The 19,724-nt window shown below is 38.5% G+C and overlaps 1 protein-coding gene across 5 annotated transcripts in view; it reads left to right on the forward strand.

Annotated features, from left to right (window-relative positions):
• The window catches only part of LOC138052518 (neuromedin-U receptor 2-like), a 67,778-nt gene that overhangs the window by 14,851 nt on the left and 33,203 nt on the right, over positions 1 to 19,724 (forward strand). The window contains exons 1-2 of one of the 5 annotated variants that reach the window (XM_068899050.1): positions 17,692 to 17,795; positions 18,143 to 18,303. The gene's annotated coding sequence lies outside the window, so the exon portion shown is untranslated. Of the gene's footprint in view, positions 1 to 5,299; positions 5,373 to 10,264; positions 10,397 to 14,297; positions 14,345 to 17,691; positions 17,796 to 18,142; positions 18,304 to 19,724 lie in introns of those variants that run through there. The other 4 variants (XM_068899051.1, XM_068899049.1, XM_068899056.1 and 1 more) reach the window with 4 other exon arrangements.

Here is a 19,724-nt window from a genome sequence, read left to right on the forward strand (position 1 = left end):
AAGTCTTTGGAGAGTGTAACCATTCGCAGGTGTCATTACGAAGGCAGCACCTTCTTCCTAAGTGTTACGGGTCCGGCCGGAATCAGCTGATCAGTTTTCCGATCTCGCTACCTCCCGCACAGTAATCCGATGCTCAACAGACTAAGCCACCCTGTTTTCAGATCCATCGACATTGATTTTTGTTTCTTTTGCATCAGAATTTTCTGACACTGATTTTCTTGGCAGGACTTGATACCCTTTTACATTTATGTTCCATCTCTTCAGTTTCTTTTTACGTTATCCCTGACTTTGCTCCTTGCTGAACCACTTTATTTATTGTTGTCTTTTTCTCTTCCTATATTTTCGATTATTGCGAGCATTTTGTCCTTGATGGCAAAACCCTTGCGACTTTTGCGAAAATTGCCATATTAGCTGCTTGCCGAGGGCCATCTTTGCTCTTTGTTACCATGGCGCCTTTTTTTTTTTTTTTGGTGAAAAACAATAGCATTTTCCACAGTTGATAAAAATAGACTATTGCAAAGCATTATGGGATTGCAAGGCCGACAAACGTCTTTGTCTTTGTCCGCATATTAATCCCACAATACTTTAAGCGCTAGATCGTGACGTCATGTGAAAAGAGTGCTATTTGTCCGGGAGTTCTAACTTATGATATTTGCTATTCTTGTTGACGCGCATTTTGGACTTCCTTCCTTTCTTTCATAGACTTCTTTCGCAGACTTTGACTTCCTATTTGCGAAGCTTAACTTTAGGAAAAATTCAATACCAAGTGGACTGTTTAGTGGTTTGATGCGTTCCTTATCCTTTTGTACCATGATATATAATTTATATTTCAAATTACACGATCAATGACAGTATTTTGGGAAAAAGACCGGTTCGACGGTTCAAAGTCGCACGATTATATAGAATGTAGTTTGTGCAGAATCTGACAAAGAAAGGCCGTTCACTTTTTTATTTCCGTTCCCATCGTCGACCGACCCCCCCCCCCCCCCCCCCCATATTATTGAGTTTTCAAAGAAAAAAAGATATTTTACCACAACTGCTTGTAATCTCGCAATCTTGGCTAATTAGAGTCCAGACAATGCTGCATGCGTCATGCTCAATTCAATTTGTCCAGCAATGTAATAGCCAATGAGGAACGCTCATTTTGGGAAATAAACCAATCATATTGCGAGAAAGTTATAGACAACGCTTACTCTTTGTTCGTGTCATAATTTTGGTCACGCTCTGAAATAAAAACTTTCTTTGGCGTTGAATATTGTGGTAAAAAACAAATCGAAAGTGGTTCTGCGTTGTCTGTACTCTGATCGACAACAACATTAGTCATCACAGTGGTCAAAATTTGTTGTGGAATCACTCGACTGCACCTCGTGAGTACACAACATTTTGACCACTTTGATGACGAATTTTCGATAAGAGTACAGACAACGCTGAACCACTTTTGATTTGTTAACTAGGCCCAGGAAGGTAGTGATTTAGTTAAACCTTTTTTTTTATTATTTTTACTCTGAAATAAAACATTGGTTTTGCCCGTACAGATTTTCTGTTTCAACTAAATCAATCTATCTCAGAGTTAACGAAAATGTTAACACTATAATAACATGGGTGAAAAATTATTATTACTCCTTAATTTTGGCGCGAAATTTCAGTCTTAATTTTCAATTTCACATGTGAAATTACAATGTTGCCATGGCAACTTTTCCTACAGTGCCAAAATGGCGTCCAGGTTTGAAAATTAAGGAATGATTTGTCACCCATGATATTAATAGCTAATCAGCTGGTATACTCGTGAAATTAGAGAATAATTTCACTTCTGTTTTGTCCAAAATCAAATTCACTCGTCGCCGTCGTCTCTATTCGCTTCTGCCCCAAGCCACTCAACTCCTTCTGCTGCTTGAAACTGGCGTTTTTTTAGATTGCTTCTGATTTTCTTTTTCTTTAAGGCCCGATTAAAGCGTCGCACCTCTACCGTGTCAAACTCAAATGAACTGAGTTCAACTTAAATTCGACAGCTAATTCCGATGTCGAGTTAAATTGTGCCGCATTTATTTCATGTTGGACCTGCCGTATTAATCGTAGGAATGTCTTGCAAATATGTTGATACATTATAATAATGTATGCATTTGATTCAACACGGCTTAAGTTCGATGTTTGAATCGTTGCCGCATTTCTGCATCAAGTTTCACACAGCCTGTCGAAATTGCGGCAGAAAATCGACAGGTGATTCAGATGTCGAACTCAATTCAATGAGTTCGACACGGCAGACTGAGTGCATTGTTTGAATCGGGCCATATTTGGCGTTTTGTCGACTCGAATACGTCGAATATTGCGAAATTTGAAAACAAAAACAGGCGATCCTCAAACGTATTTATTTCGGACACAACACTTTCTTTTAAAATACTTTAGACTGACTTGACTGTAACGGCTGTTTCTTGTGATTTAAAGTTCTTTTCTTGTTGAAGTGGAGGTTCCCTTTAAGAGCCGCGACCTTTTACGGAGCTACAACTTAAACAGTTTTTGTCCGATTCAGCTCAAATTTTCAGGTCTATTGTAATACAGTTTGATGTACAAAACGCTTTCGGCGTTTTTCAATTGTTTGACGTGCTTCGAATACTGCGTCTAAATTCCCGGTCAAAAACACTGTTTTCAACGTTGATGGAAGATGCAAAACGCAATATATATAAAAAATCGATGAAACAGATGGTGTTTATTTCATTCTCGTTTTAAGATTAAGAAACTGACCTATGACGAGACCTTCTTAAGTGTCACCGACAATAGTACACACAAAAAAAAACAGCAAAGCAATATTTGAAACCTGTTTTTATTACCGCGAGCGATGCAGATGATGTATATTTGTTTCTTTCAGACATCCCGCATACATTGTAGTCCGCACAACTATGGAAAAAAACTGAAAAAAACTCGTCCACTGATTGGGATGCAGGGCTGGCCCGGGATCGCTTCCCGGATTCGACGCCACATGTAGGCTGAGTTTGTTGGTTCAGTCGCTAGTCTCCACCGAGAGGTTTTTCCCCGGGTACTCAGGTTTTCCCCTTCTTTCTCGTAAAAGTATTCTCTTCCCTGTTACTCCAGTCTCCTGGTTTATTTGGTTTTGAGCTGCCTTTAATAAGCTACGATATTCCAGGCCTTCTTCATAGTTAGCTGTGTTCGCATTTCCATGGTCGACTTGTGTTGTTGGTGAGTAATTTACATTTTGATCTTGAGTCGCTCTTGTTGAAATAAAACTTGAATTTGTAGGTGTACTTCCTGAGGTTGAATTCGGACGATTACATGTTTGTGATTCCTGTTGTTGCTGTCTTATTTCATCAGTGATCCGTGTTGATATAGCCATGGTTGTTTTCTCAACGTGTGCGAGTTTATCCCGTAGATTTTTTGCGGTTTTATTCAAGTGCTGGTAGCCCATGCTGTTCCAGTAGTGCAGCATTAAATTCATTATCCCTTCTTTCCGGCCATTCTCTTTTCTAGGACAGTTTTCGGATTGATGAAGGTCTGTCGCTTTCTTTTTACACTGCTTAAGATCGATACACATTCTCTCCGTCCATCTTGTTCTACCAAGTTGGATTCTTTTCTCACTCATTTTGCAACTAAATTCGTTTCTTGATACACTTTGAGTGGACGGTAGATTATTATTATTATTATTTGCAGTTTATTGTAACATCTATTTGCAAAATTTGGGCGCCCAAAAAGCGTAACCAATTCCTGTTAATCCCTAAAAAAATTACAATCCTCCATCGATATCATATATATCCTACATAATAGTATATCCTAAGTACCTAAATATAAAAATCCTAACCATTGATCTGTGTATCTACAAATCTTAAATCTTCTTTCTCATAGATCGTTGTAAAGAAGAAAAATTCTAATAAAAATCCCTAATAAAATTAAAAAAATAATAATAAAGGCTAATAAAACTCCCTAATAATGTATACGGCCTTTAAGTTTATTATTATTATTATTATTATTATTATTATTTTTCTTAGCTTAAATAGTTTGGTTTTTTCTGTTTTGTTTCGTGGTTGTTCTGTCCTCGCCTTTATCCTTAATTATTCATGTTATATCTCACTTTGTTACACTATTTATTGCTCAACTTTAGTTTATTTCTCATTGTACAACTGACAATGTATGATGTTTCATCCGAAACATGTATTGATTAAAGATGATTTTTAAAAACATCGTATGGATCATCAAAGCGATATCTTACTTCGTGCTGCTACGAAGTTTCGGTATTATTGTTATTATTATTATTATTATTATTATTATTATTATTATTATTATTATTATTATTATTATTATTATTATTATTCTCAAAGATCGATACCGATACCAATATTTTAAAACGTTCTCAAGTTAAGATTTGGGCAAATTTTCTTCGGCGTTTATCAAGTAATGAAGGGTATAAAAATGAGCAGATGGCTTCAAATACTTATAAAAAACAGTGGTGGAACGACAACTTGCAAATGCCATGCCGGAGTTGGCAAATTTACCCTTTGTCCAACTCAGTCAGTCACACGATCAAGAAATGACTGTCATAAACTGTACTCATGTAAGAAAGTAATCACATAGCAACGAAATTAAACTGATTGAATAGAGTGAATTTCAAGATTATTTTTTTGAAGATCGAAAAATGACTAAGTAAATTAAACGCCAGCTTTAGGTCTACCTTGACGTAGGGCTTGACTTACCCGCTTTTATAGTCACTTGAGATCCGCTCTCATGACGTACGATTCACGCTAAATGGGATCATACTACTTGTCAAATTTACCGAAAAGGTGGCTTAACTATGTCACACAAAAAGATGCAATTTCATGACACCCAAAATGCACAAAAAGTAGAATGAAACATTGCAATAGCCACTTAAAACTGCTGAACAACATAAAAAAATACAGCAAAAGGCAAGAGAAGCATAGATGGACACAAATGGACAAGATTGAAACGGATTGCATTTGGGTAATCTTGAAAAAAGTCGGCCCGGCGTTTTTCAAGTTTATGGCAAATCGCCCGGATAAAAGTCGTTTTTGCTCAGAATCCTCTTGTTCGTAATGTAACGATAATTATATCAGTAAAGGATTCCACCATTTTCGAGTCAGTTAAACTCGTGATTAACTACAGATTTCCCCGAAACACCCTAAAGTAACGTGACATAGCCCCTGGCAAACGCTTAAAATTAAATGCATTTTTCTTTTTAGCAACAAGTTAATGTGATAAGAACTCACGAGTTATTAATTTATGCATGGTTATTAATAAATTTCAAGCAAGTAGCCTGACATTTCTTACTCTTTTATAGACCTACATATTCAAACAAATTTAGAGGATTCAACTTGTGTGCTGCTTAATTGACGACGGATTACAACTGAAAGGTTAGTTTTAAAATTAACTAGTTCCAAGTCATTCCGTTGGCCTATACCGACTCAAATCTTCTCAGCACCTTTTATACGCATCAAGTAAAGACAAGGACACAAACACAAGACCTGCTGATGCTAAACTGCTTGCAACGCACATGACACACACCATCCCTGCATGCAGTTCCATTTCCTTGATCCCTTTCTGGGTCCGTTTTCGAAGGTATAACAAGAAATACGAGTAGAAGGAGACAAACGGGGCTCCACAATAGATATCGAAGCTTGTATACAGTCCAAACCCCCAGCCATATTTCTCCATGGGACAGTCAACAAAATAAAACCTGGCAATTACAGACTGAGGAAAAGCTTCGAGAACGATTTTCAAAGCGCTCATCTGGAGAAATCGCTCCTCGTAAAGATTTGTGCCTTCAGTGTCGTCCACAGCTTTGCTACTATGTCCTAACTGGCAAAAGTAAAAGTAGAGGCGACCGAGAGAAATGAAGCATCCGGTTATGGTGAATGTGACCAAGGCTGCAAAAACGGACGCCTTTTGAGAATGAAACAATCTTCCTTCATGATATTCGAAGGTTATGGCTCCGTCCACAATCTTATCCGCTATTTCTACCACAATAGCAACTGTTGTCGCAAATGAGTGGACCCATCTGCAGTAGTATTCGCACTGTTTCACAAACGACCAAATAAAAGTTATACATGATTTTGTTTTTAGAAATTTCTGTGGCTTTAAATCCATTTTAGTAAGGCCCAGTTAAAGGGCTTACTGAAGTGTTTTTTGGGGTGCGTTGCCAAGGATGTAATGGTTACGTAATTTGAGAGAATGTGGCATTATTTTGGTCAGTTTCCAACTTTTGTAAACCAATGACCCTAAACATGCTGTCATTATGCCACGCTCATGGTCACGTGGTCACTAAAACAAAACTCTAAATTTGTCTACGTGTTTCTGTATTTAATCAGTGGTTTGATAATTTGTATTCGAATTGCATCCAGCTAAGTATGGTTTTCTTTTTATTTTGAAAAAATGTTCTTTTTAAAGAGATAAACAATACTGAAATACCCAGAACATTTTCAAAAAGGATTATTTGAAAAAATCAATGCTTAGCTATATTCTGTATTTGGGGGTCATATAAAAAATAACAAACACTTAATGACTGGTCCCGAGGGAAGCAGTTCATTTTGTTTCCCGAGAATCTCAATGGTTACCGGAGGCGCAGCCGAGGGTAACATTGAGATTCGAGGGAAACAAAATGAACTGCTTCCCGAGGGACCGTTCATTAAGTGATTTGTTGTATAGCACAAAAAAAAACAAAGTGCAACGGCAACAGAAAGGGTAACAGCAACAGCGGTCGTCGGTCTACATTCGCGGGTAACAGGGCACTTTTACCCTCTGACGTCTGTCGGCCCTTAAATTCTTTTGCCTTGTTAAATATTGCATAAAATCTTTGAAACAAGTTAAGAGTGGTTACCAGTCATCCGCGGAGAACCACAGGGTTCATTACTAGACCCTGCACTGCTTTTGTTATTGATTAATGATGTATCAATGCTGCACATCAGTGTATAGATTCACCTTAACATTTTACGACGGTGACGTCAACGAGAACGCCACCAAACTATAGCATTTAATGAGCAAAGCAATCGCTCGACACGTGCGGTGTGTAAAATCTGTACATTTTTTTAGTTCTCTACGAATCTTCAACGTAAATGACCAAAATCTCAAGCTCTATGGCCAACGTGAGCACATAGAGACGAATTTCAATTCAACACCGTTCCTCCCACTTCAGTTCCTGAATGGTTCGAGTAGTTTATAGAAGTTCGACGAACTAGACTAATGACGAAAAAGTTTGGAAAATGCAAACTTGTAATTTTGAACGACGTTTTCGTTGACGTCGCCGTTGTAGATGTTGAGGTCCCTAGTTACTAGGGAGCTTTAGCAACGACGACGGGAACGGCAACGGCAACGAGAACGGCTTGTAAAAACATAAACTCACGTTATTACGATCACGTCGCAACTGTTCAAGCTTTTTAATATGATAAAGGTGTGGCAGTCCCTCAGGAATGAAACCGGTATTACCGGCACTTAATTTAGGGGAGAAAAATGAAACTTTATCTCCAAGTGCTAACGTTCTCCATAACACTTCAAACTTGGTTATTTCGACACCGCAGAAATACGTTTTCTTTTGGCGGGGGGGAAGTGGGCTGCAGTATTTTTCTGGTCAGCGGCGCACCTTAACGAAAACACCGTGAAATGCCGGCAACTTTTAAATGGTTTTCGCCATGAGTCTCGGTCGACAGCCAAAAAAGTTAAAACTTAGAGCGAATACTGTAAACTTAGCTTTGAAACTCGGCTCACCTTTTGGAGAGTTCTCATTTCAGAACCAAACTGAAGTTGCACTCGATGTGAAATTGTTGTTTTCGTGAAGGTTAATACTCTTAAGTGGCGATTACGAGGCAACTAAATATAGATTACAAAAGATGTTAGGCGCAAAGTCTAAGACCAGGCGGCTTATCTGTGGCTGTAGCGATTAATTAATCAATTAAGTAATCACCTGTTTGTAATTTAGTGGAGTGAATCTCTAATAAGTAAATAAATAAATAAGTGAACAAATTATGCGAGGCGAACAAGCGACGTGTCAACATGAAGTTAGTGTGAAAATTATACGACTTACCTATGTCGCTTCACGCAATTTACACCTTGAATCCAACCAGTTTCAAAACTCCTACTAACTATGCTGTGAGGGAGAGGGCGCTTGAAGCTTTGTCAGCTCGAGTCAGCAAATTGTACACTAATCCACTCAAAATGACTCCCTTGTACCACTATTCGTTGCGGATGTGGTGTAAGTATTAAAAACCCGTTTCAGGGAATCAAACTCACAAAAAATTAGCAGTATCAATAACATTTTCACTTTACTATCACGCAAAATACCGATCCTTTCATCGAACTCCACAGCCTCACGGTGATGACCACTGACCAGTTACTGTGACGTCACAAAAACGTATTTCCGCGGTCTCGGTTATTTCACGTTGTTGCTTTGCTGACGACGGAAAAGAAATGGACAAAAATGAAAAACGCATGTGCAGGACGTGCAAAGCTATTGCTTTTGCCCACTGACTATGCAAATTTGTGACGTTCTCGTTGCCATCGCCGTTGTCGTTGCTAAAGCTCCCTACTTTCACATCGACGACGGCGAAGTCGACGAAAACGTCACTTCAAAATATAACTTAGTTGGGAATATCGTAAGATATTCACGATTCGTCCATCTCGTTCGCGTCGTGTGATGACGAATAGTAAAACAAAATTGAGCAAAGGGCTTTGTTATATACCTAGCCTTTCACTCAACAAAACGAGCGCTGTGATTGGTTAGTTCTTGGTCACATGCCCCTGATCAAGTTCAAATGTATCCTGATCGGGATACAATTCCACAGTTGTTGCCCGCTCCAGATGTTTTGCTGCAATTGTTGAGGGAAAAGTCTAAATATACAACAAAGTACTTAATGTCTGGTCCCTCGGGAAACTAGTTAGTTTTCAGTTTCCCTCGAGTCCTGATGTTTCCCTCGACTTCGTCTCGGGAAACATCAAGACTCTCGGGAAAACAAAACAGACTGTTTTCCTCGGGACCATACATTAAGTGAATAATATCGTGTATACTGGACAGTTGCTGAAGGCTACTACATGGGCTACAAGCCCTCGTATGCAATCGAGGCCGGGGCCAGTTTTCACCCAATCCATGATGGCGCACAAACCCTGAAATCACATAGCATCCAAAAAGAAGTGACGGGCCAGGATTAATTTATCGGTACAATCATTAGCAGGCATGGCAAGAGTGATCACTTTTAGTTCACAAAATTTCGATCCCTATGCGTGTTACTGGGGCACTACCATTTGCTGTACGCAAAAAAAATTATCAGTAGCTTAGAGCCCTTCAATAATCGTTTTTATACTAGAGACGCATAATCCGTCCAGACGAATTATACGTCTCTCATGTTATCCGTCTAGTGTAAAGACGGGACGAACTATATGAGACCCATAATTCGTCTCGAACGAACTTGGGCAAACAATCTTTTCTGCGGCTGTTAAATTCGCCTAGTATAAAGACGGGCACAAGACGCATAACTCGTGTTGTGCCTGTCTTTACACTAGACGAATTTAACAGCCGCAGAAAAAATGTTTGCCCAAGTTCGTCCCAGACGAATTATGCGACTCTAGTATAAAAACGGCCATTAACAAAGCTAATTAAATATCTGCTTCCTTTGCTTTTCTTCTAATTTTTCATTTTAGCGAATTTTATGTCACCGTCATAAAATAAATATAAACAAAAGCAAAAGAAAATGATTAATTTTTCTCTTGACAAAAGCTGTCTATGTTAGCTGTCCAATGAACTCTAATCGATTTTCAAGTAGAAATAAAGTGTATTTACGCAAGCATGCACGTTCATATAATGCAAGTGTTGAAATAGGTACTCATGCATGCTCTTCAGTTCAATTGAACACAAAATCAAAGACCACTAATTTCGCAGGTGGATTTGAATTTTTCTTTTACTGAATCGAATTTCAAGTTGTTGAAGGATTCTGAGGCGAAGTCCGTTTTCGGATATTTATGAAGCGGACGTCATGGCCACATCTTTAATTACTTTGAATTCACAGACATTTGTAAAAGCTTATTGTCTCGACCGCAGACTTAGATAAACTGCCTTCAATCAAATTCATTTTGTGGGGATACTTCGTGAAACACAACGGAAGAGATCGAGGAGTTAGAGTAACCAATTATTCTAAAAAATAGGGTTTCAAAATTTGGTGTTACATGCTATATAATCAATTTACAACAGATTTTTCGCGCTACAAGACAAATATCTAAATCCCACTTCCCCTATTAATTATATCAGTTCCTTCTTCGGGACACAATATAAATAATTGAGAAAGACACAGTAAGAAAATCTGAAGTGTTCTCCGAATGCTCGCAAATTGACATCGGCCCAGTAGACGGAGATGTGCCGGACTTAACTTGAACGGTATTTTCATTATACCAACAGGTACGGGCTCGCTGATATTTCTAGTCATTACCAATATCTTCTTTGTTCCCGCATGAATAAGCGAAAAATCGTATCTTTGTCAATTACTTAGTTTCATCGTCACTATAGTTAATGCAAGTAAAAAACATACTGAAACAACGGCAGCATAAACTCTGGAGTTTGTGCAATGTTTGGGGGTGATTTTACATTTTATAAACCGCACGCTGGTCATAGCCTAGATTATGATAAGTTATATCTTTTCAGTTCTATGAAAATATACGGGACAGACGATCTCATAAGAAATATAAGTAACACAGCAGAAGAACTGGAAACTCGTTCGCCGGATTCACTGATTTTGTCACTCCGAAAATATGTCCTGGACTTATTACAATGTATAGCTTCCCATAAAGGGCCATCTCGCCACGGGAAAGGGTTAGCTTCGTCGTTATTTGGAAAGACCCAGGGATATCTCTGATTTCGAAATTCGGTCTTCCGAATTAAGATTTTCAACGACATAATTCTTTGGGTGCCGCTGATAAAACTTGTGTAGAGGATATTACATGGCCGGGCGGGGATACGGTTTTAATCTTCGAGTGCTGCGCGTTTTGAAGATATGATTTTTTTAAAAAAAGGAATCGATGAAAAATTGGGATTTTTCAGTTGTTCCTACTGCTTAAAAAAAGGCTCTTGAAAGTTACAACCCTTCAAGAGTAATGAGTTTTGAAAAGTGTATCTTTTTCCGTTAACCTGTAAAAAACGAAAGCTCATCATATTCCAATATATAACATAAATAGAGGATATTACGGCCGTCCGGGGACACGAATTTTATCTTCGAGTGCTGCGCGCGATGAAAATACGATTTTTTTTCTAGCAAAAAGAAAATCTTAGCATTTAATCAGTATATAATGATCTATATGATTAATTTATTATAAAGATATAGATGAATAGACAACCATAAACCATTTGAAATACTTGGAAAGTACTTACGTTATACTAACACGCTCGATAAACAATAAGAAATGTTAATTTTCTGATGTTCTACGATTGGTGTAAGATAAAACCTGAAAGATATATACATAGCGGTCACTTCGGCTGAACAAAAACTGTTTTATAAAAAAATAGCAGAATCATGTTGTTATCTAAGTTAATGTCTGCGATTAGGACGGTTAGTTCCAAAGTATTTGTGTTATGTGTTTTTGTAAAAAAAAATGTTCCTAAAATTGGATATCTTCATCGCGAAAATCTTTGACGTGTGAGGATATTGATTTCGTCATGGTTACAGACATGCCAGCCAGTAGTATTAGTGCATCCTGTTCACTTGGAAAAGGGTGCGGCCGTTGGTGACATCAATTTAAAAATCCAAATTCAAAGCAAACGTATTTTATCTTTGCATTTTCGTTACAATGCTTGTCATGTTAACGTCTCAGATTTGGATTTTATTAAGAATATCACATGATCGCGCGAGGATAAGAAGCGCGAGCGTTGATAAATAAAGTTTATTAATCAACTTCAACGCCCAAAGTTACGTTTTATGGAACGAATATATTTATGCAACTTCAACAAAAATATTTTCATTCAACAAAACAACTTTTCCCGTAAATCGATAAATTCTGTGTGGAGGAGCTTTGCCATTGGTGGAAATATGGTAACATGAATTTGAGCACGATACAAATCAACAGATTGCCATTACTACGTGCTGCATTCGTCCTCACATCCACATCACATAAAAGTGCCATCCCATTCTCTCAATTTCTTAGACTAAGGCGCCTCTGTAGTGACGAGTCTGACTTTAGCGGCAAGTGCGAGGAAATGTACCAGTTTTTCAAAAAACGTGGCTACTCTTGCTCAGCTGCGCTGTCACCACAGGCAAACATCGTGCTCAAGAAATCGATCGAGAGACCACCCCACAAACATTACAGAACGAAGAAACCAACAGAATTCCATTCACCCTCACCCACCATCCACGAAACCTTGCAGTCAAAAATGTCATTCTCAAAATTCTCCGCAATGATCCTGAAACTAAACATATATTTCCTCTATCACCACTTATTTCATTCAAACGCGACAAAAACATAGGTAACAACAACCAACCGGGAACTTTCAAATGTACACACACACGATGCAAAACTAGTTGTCATTTTATTTCTAACATGGTTAAGATCTCCGGACCGAATCGATCCGTTAAAATCACTGACCACTTTACATGCATCTCCGCAAACGTCCTCTATTGCATGCATAACTTGCACACTACGTAAGAAGACCTACATAGACGAAACAGGGAGAAGATTGGCGGATCGCTTTCGCGAACAACTACGCGATGTAGAAAAAGCGACACAGATCATAGTGCATAAAAACCAGTTACGCGCCACTTTAATCTTCCTAATCCCTCCCACCACAACATGACAATTTGCGGCCTATCCCTACACCACGGGAAGACAGAAAGCCCCAAGAATCTGGAACAAAAATTCATCTTTCAACTGCTGTGGTACACTCTATCCTCACGGAATCAATGAACGCCTCTCATTCCATTAATTTATTCACAAATTCATGCTACCATTCTTGTTCCGCTAATAAAGCCTTAGAGGGACTCCTCGTTATTTCAGTTTTTCATTAATCAAAACCCCCTTGCTATCCAAGAGTCTTTTTCAAAGAAAACACTGGAGCATATATTATGTGCGAAGGCCATCTCTTCCCTGGAAGAGATTGGCCGATCCGACTTGGAATGTTCAAGAACGCTCTAGATTTGTTATTTTTCTTTTTGCTCATATGTATCAGAGTGTAAGTAGTACATATTTAGCAATTCAGCAAAAAATATATTGAAGCAAGGTAATGTATTTTTTTCACATTGAAGCTTCGTGGGAAGAACAATTAAGATAAACACAACGAGTTAAAGTAATCACAGATTACTATTTCGGCAATTTTTCCAATTTTGAATTAATACACACGTAGGTGTTGAAGAGCGTTCCCACAAAATCCACTGTAATCACTAGAAACGCAGGTGACTGAGGCCAGTTCTTAGCGGACAGTTTCGTTTGCGGAAGTGTCTTCAGCGACGGAATCGATTAAAGGTGTGGATTATTGTAAGTTCGTTTCAATTATTCAATTGGCTTTTTTGAAGTTCATAACCACTTCAATTAAGCATGGTTACCTTCACTACGAGAAATAGCCTTTCTCAGGCTAATTACTGTACTGGCTCGGTTCGTAAATCGATCCGAGTTTTGCTTTTCAGCGTTGACTCATTCGACTTTCCTCATTGCACCGATCGACCTCAAAGAGCATGGCTTATCCGTGGATGGTTATTTGGTCGTCTTAAAGTCACGAATTTCCTTTTACTTAACCTCGAAATGGTTTCCTAAAGAATTTGGTTCCAACAGCTTCGTAGTAATGGCGCGTTTGGCGGTCAAAATTCAAACATACATTAAAGCTAACCTTAGGCCCAATTGAATTGAATTGCCGAATTGAATGTTTGAATTGCCGAATTCACGTTTGGATTTTGACAATAAAAACGCGCCATACCCATAGTATCCGTATCACACCAAATATATTATAAACAACGAGCCTTCAAAACACAGCTTCTGTGAAAATTGAACCACAGCGAAGAGGATTGATTTCCACGACCTTTCAATTTTCCTATAACAGCGGGAGGATAGTGGTTATTTAAGTTACGAGCTTGTATTAATCATTCAAATGAGATTTTTTTATTATCATTTTCTGTTCTGACAAAGAAATAGAAGATGACTTTTTTTTAAACGCCATTAAAAAGCGAAACAGTCCGATTACCGGTGAAAAGACGTGTTTGCTCTTTAACCACTCAGCAAATTGATTACTGCACAGATTGACGTCGCGTCCCTGTAAACACTTGTCATTAAATGAGAAAGCAATCATTTGGACCAGACAATTTTGATGTACATCGTCGGCTGCATCGACTCTCAAGGTCACTAAATGAGGAGAAAGTTTCGTGTGGAAATGGTAAGGCCTCAAAACTGTTACTCATAAACTTTGTGAGACGGCAAAAAAATCCACGTGCTTTTCGCAAATAGTAGATCAAAGTGTTCTTATCGTATTTTTGTCCTTCGGAGAGGGCACAGTATTGATTCGGGCCTGCCTCTGTTGTGTTAACCTCACCACGAGGCCCCATTTGTTCAAAGGGTGGATAACTTTATCTGGTGGATAAGTTTCTGCCCAGAATATAAAATTTACTCCACTTCAAACGTTGGCCAAGATTTTCAAACACACCTCAGTCTACTCACTGATATGCTGAGAGTGTGCATATTCAAGGTTACGTGAGAAAACAAATGCCGAGATCTTTGGAGAGACTGAATTGAACTGTCGGACCAGACACATTAATTTATTAAACTAATATATTCATTCAGCGATCAGTGGATTTACTCGTTGTCTAATTTGTAATGGAAGATAGTTCCGCGTCTTTGTCAAGAGGCGAAAAAGATGATATTTTTCAGTCCCTCATTTCAATACTATTTGGGTCGAAAAAAATACTCAATGTATGTAAAGCCTATATCTCCTTTTTTTTTTCAAGCTCAAATCAGGCAAGCCGTCACATTTAATGGTAAAAAGTTACGCTCTTTGTAGAAAAACGCAAAAAGTTTACTTCAAACGAGTACTTTTGCGCAGCCATTTTGCACCTGTTCTTGGCGACGTGTTACCAAGAAAGAATTGTATTCACACTTAAAAACATCACATCAATGTTTTCAAGTTTTCGTGGTGTGACTAAATCAAAACATATTTTGTATGAGCCTTTAACCGATGAAGAAAGTTTTTGAATTCGATAAAGTAAATTTTGACCGGAAATCGTTACAAACATCACCGACGCACTCCGTTGAGAATCACCAACCAATTTCTCGCCAGACATTGTTTATCTTTATCTTAACTTACATTTTGCCACACTGCACTGATCAATTACAGAAAATACAAGATTACCAAATTAAAAAAAAGGAAGTGACGAAGAACCTAAATGAAACCTTGGGCCTTATATGAAATTAGGTTTCCTCACAAACTACAAGAAAGAAAAGATCATGGAAAGCAAGAGGTGGAAAGACGAGAGTCGATCTTACATTAAAAAACCAATATTTCGGAACATAGGAAGATTTTGCCCATTTTTTTAATGATGCGAGAGAAAATGAGCTAGAATAGTAACAACACGAACAATTTTCATTTCGTTTGAAACGAGACCATTAGGGAGGGATAAATAGACGATGTGTATTAGAGGAGCGGATATACACTTAATGGATTGCTTGATAGGAGACTAGGAACATTACCGTAGCCAGCAGCTTAACCTGATTGAAACGAACGCGCGATCTCAACGATTTCATCCTCGGTTGCTAAGTTTAAAAACATTGATTGTTGAAAGTTCCAAAGAAATAATTCTTATGTGATAATAATCTTGGTGTTATTCTCTTTGACAAGTGGGATCCGAAATCATATACAGAATCGGAATCAGATGCGGATCAGGAATTCGTGATAAACCTTACGTTTCCGGTCACGTTTGATTGAAATAATGATAGAACTGAAACGATTTCTGAGAATAGCGAGCACCGTACTAAAGAGCCAAAGAGAATTCAGTGATAATCAGATTTAAGAATACGATGCTTTATGAGGTCGTTTGATGAATTTTCAGTTTCCTTCAGACCCGAAGTTAGCCATTGTTTCCGTAAAATTTGCCCGCAAGGAAACCGAAACTCACGCCCTGTATTTTGTCTACTTTGTCTTTAGTACTTTGTTTTGTTTTGTTTTTTGCTTGTTTTTTGTTGTTGTTGTTGTTGTTTTTTAGTACTTCTATCACATGCAATCGTATTGTCAGAAAGTGATTAGCATGTTAAGTTGAAACTCAGCGCATTGCCTATCTCCACCACTGAAGATATTAAGGCGCCTCTAAATCCGCTGAGAATGAACGTTTTTTTAACTTTGAGGAATGCCTCTCGTCTGAGCAAACTGATTACTCTCCAGCAATAAAAATTGTTCGTTTTGGAGAAATAAGCGGCTTTTAAAGACGAAATATTGGGTGATTTTAGACGGCTTTCCTGTAGCTATACTGGCTTAACTAGTCACAATAATGAGAACATTTTCTTAGGCAATATCATTGGTGTTTTAGAAGGGTAACCAAACATTGCCGTTACATGAAATAGTGTTGTAGAGTCAATCCTTCAAATAGGCGTCACTCTTTTGACATTGTCACTGGTTTGAGCCACCTTAAATATTTAAGTTTCGGATGAGAAACCACTGTCATTTCCAGGGGAAATAACTAATCACGGAAGGAAAATCAATATGAAAATCACTATGACAACGCCGTACCGGTAACACAAAAGGATGCTCGTCGTTATGGCATGAAATAAACTGCCATATCCTCCCCTCCCCCCTCGACCACCACCACCACCACCACCTCTTGTCACACGGCTTTAAGCATTTAAGCACGGGTTGGAGTCATTCGAGTTGTCCGTCAGCGCTTATCAGGAGAATTCCAATTTAATCGAGTAGTCTAATTAAATGAATTCATTGCTTTTCAACACCACAGAACATGTTATCAAAGTCTATTTATCTCACATGACAATGCTAGTTGTTCCGATTGGCTACCAGTCAAATTGTCTCGACTGGTAGCCCGCAATTGGAGCCTCTTTTCTAGATTTTACGTTGCATGTATGGTTAACTTGTTATGTAAAATAATTTTTATTTGGTAATTGGTCCATCATCTCTGTAAATAGTGTGAAATAAATGAAGCAAATAAGTTGATGTACGCATCCATCAAAGAAAGCTCCAAACAGAAAATTAATTAACGTTCACAGAGCCAGGACCACTAAGAGTGTTTATGCGACGCGGGTGACAAAAATATATCAACTGAAAAAACTTGGCTTATAATACGAAGGCTGTAAGAGATCCTGTATACTTTTCATCGGCGGAAATATTATGCTGGAACGAAATAAAGTAAGCTTTTACTCTTTGCATTTCTGAAAATTAATGTTTTGGCCGCAGGCTATGTGAGCTCAGTGGGAAACACGCCGAATTTCGCATCTACCCGAAAGTGAGTTCGTCATCTTGAGCAATTCAAAAAACGTCCATCAACTCAAGTATAAAGATGTTACGAGCTCGAGAAACGCATAAAATGTTTGCACCAAAACTACTTTGTGGGTATTAAAACTAAGCGCGGCATGTTTGCGTATCAGTTCACAGTTGCTTTCCGTGGGTGAAAAAACTGGTGAAATTTGATCACAAAACAGCTTTATAAACAACCATTAGTCTTGAAACCTCTTAGTGTTATCGCAAACTCTTCGCAAACTCTTACAGCTTTCAACAGCTAATTCTCAACGGAGAAGTGTTCATTTGTTGAATACTTCGCACCAAACGTCACGACTGACAAACTTGTTGACCGCCTATATATTCAGCTTTTGTTTGGAGATATATCACGTAGGTACATATTTTCTTTTCACTTACAATTTTTCAACATCATTTGGTGCGATACGATCAGATGTCGAATGTAAAGCTTTCACTATTTTAAGATTCCTAGATTATCTGAGGCTATCATTGGGCTGGAATAAGGAGTGTTAAGGCATTGCATCAATCCCATCATTCCCCAAAACAACGCTTTCCTGCTGAAGGCGATGAAACTGAGTGGTTTTAAAGTAATACATCAAATCCAACATAACGTCGACACAAAGTTTCGACGAATACTTCACAAAGTATCGGTGGCGTTTCTGCAGGCATATTTTCCTCACCGTGATTACCAGCCGATTTTCACGGCTCTGTATTTTCTTCCAGTAAAGTAAGACCGCATTAAGACGTTGGATGACGTTGAGAAGCCATATGCGTCCAGCTTTCTCAAGGGCAATGGAGGATTTAACAAATCAAAGGCCTTGGACATGTCGGTAGATAGGATCCCGACAATATTACTATCATCGATTGCTCTTTTCCAATTTTCCGTAAGTTTGATAAGCGATGTTTCAGTGCTGTGCCTTTTACGGTATGCTGTTTGATTTAAAGGGTAAATGTAAGAAGGAAATCCTCAACTGAAAAGAGGGAGATTTTAGCGTCGCATTTACGGCAAACGCCAGGCTGTAAATTGCAATTTGATAAAAATGCCTTTTACCTTTTGCCTTTTGCCTTTTCTAAGGAGAGGGGGCAGGGAGAGAATTCGGGAGAAAGACTCCTAATCCTATCGCCTGCTACGCAGGCTAGTCACTTAAGGAGGCTCCCTAGAGTTTTACGACCGCGTGCAAGCTGGGCGCTCAGTATGGTGCGAGATTTTAAATCCACGAGATGTTCACGCAAAAAATGTAAACAAACATGGCTTCCCCGTTCCCCGTTTAGTAACATCGTCCGGATAAACTTCATAAAATTGCTGGAAGCTCGAGATGCAAGTTGTTTCCCTGGTATAGGCCGCTGTTTCGAAAGAAGAGAAAATGTTAAAAGAGCCACCAGTTTATCTTTGACAGAAAGTGTCGATTATCGAAAGCGGGGATCACATCGTAAACAAAACAGGACGTTTCTGTACTTTTACTCAGTGCTGGGTTTGGTTGCGGCTAACTCGAAAGATAAAGAAGGAGGAAATTCACCGTATTCATCATTTGTCAGTCAGAGCCTTTCTCCCTCTCTCTCTCTCTCACCACGTAAAGCACAACGCGAATGGGCGCTTCACGAAAGGAACTCAAAAAAATGTGGACCACATGAAACATGGATATCGAAACTACATCGCAAAAAGGAAACTGGAGTTTGAAAACTGCGCTGACGAAAACGAACCACCCTCTAATCGTAAAACAAGGTGTACCTAGGTAAGAGCGCTTTAGAATTTTGTATCACCACGCAGAGGTACAATTATCGGAACCATCCATTATTTTTCTTATATATTAACAGGCTGCCACCGAAAGAGAGAAATCTATTTCCCGTAGACCTCGTGTCTTTGACCTAGTCATTGCCAATCAGGTAAATGTATTCCATTCATTCTCCCTTGATCTGCCTGGAATGGACTTTTCTACTTACTCTACGGAATGTATACATACTTTCTTACATCCCCTCTTGAATCGAAACATTATAAACCTACAAAGGTTTCTGAACAGCCTGTACATTTAGTATGCCTAAATCGTTTACAATCACTCTGCTCATTTTCGCTCGACTGTTTGCTAGTGAAAAAAGTTGATAGTATGAAATTACTGCATGCAATAATTAAGACACGGGGCTTTGCAAAAATTTGAAATCCTCTTATTCATTTCTTTACAAATTTGAAAAAATAGTGGTCACTTTTTGCCCTATTTCTGTAGCCAAAGCCTCTAGGAGGCATAGCAATGTTTTAAAATACATGATGAAATTACAAGAAGAGTGATAAAGCAATAAGTCGTTTTTACAA

Source organism: Montipora capricornis, chromosome 6 (assembly GCF_036669925.1).
Source record: "Montipora capricornis isolate CH-2021 chromosome 6, ASM3666992v2, whole genome shotgun sequence".
NCBI classification, from domain to species: Eukaryota; Metazoa; Cnidaria; class Anthozoa; order Scleractinia; family Acroporidae; genus Montipora; species Montipora capricornis.